This window comes from Ursus americanus, chromosome 13 (assembly GCF_024610735.1).
Source record: "Ursus americanus isolate L20-20 chromosome 13, mUrsAme1.1.p, whole genome shotgun sequence".
Taxonomy (NCBI): Eukaryota; Metazoa; Chordata; class Mammalia; order Carnivora; family Ursidae; genus Ursus; species Ursus americanus.
The window spans coordinates 34811111-34811791 of record NC_142139.1 but is presented as its reverse complement, the minus strand read 5'-3'; positions in this window follow the sequence as shown (position 1 = coordinate 34811791).

Genomic DNA, 681 nt, shown 5'->3' with positions numbered 1-681 from the left:
CACACACACACACACACACACACACACACACTAATCCATTAAGAATGAGGAAGGGGATAGAAACACAGGTTGAATATAGTTTTTTAAATTATAAAATAAGACTTACCTTTCCAAACATATGGCAGGCTACATTATTCAGGCCAACCCTCCCAGCTGGAGGGAAGAACAACTTAAAATAACGAAAAGCACAAAAAACGAGTTCTTAAAAGCAACACAGATCTGATGAGACAGTAAGGAATTTCCAGGCCGAAATCTAAATAGAGAAGGACCCCCAGAGATGTTAGCAGAGCACTTCAGTTGCTTTGCCCTAAGAGCATTTGCTAAACTAGGCAAACTTTCACTTTAGGGGCCTTGCAGAGCATGGACAATAGAAATCAAAGCCCAGGGTTACCTACGGTGAAGATCTAAAAGGAAACCCTTCCTGAATAAAGCCAAGATACTCAAGGGATATTCCCTCAGTCGTCAAAGATGAGGGATGAACCAAAAGTTAACCTGCCCCACTTCTGCAAGGAAGGTTGTCTTAGCTCTAAGCAGAGCAGGGATGGGAAATAAAAACCGTCCCTGAGAAGTTTTAACCAGATGAATACATACCATATTTACATCATCAAGGGGGTTCTGAAGCCCATAAGCCATGAATTTAAGCTGTTTCTGAACTGAGAGTGTTTCTACGTACCAGACAGA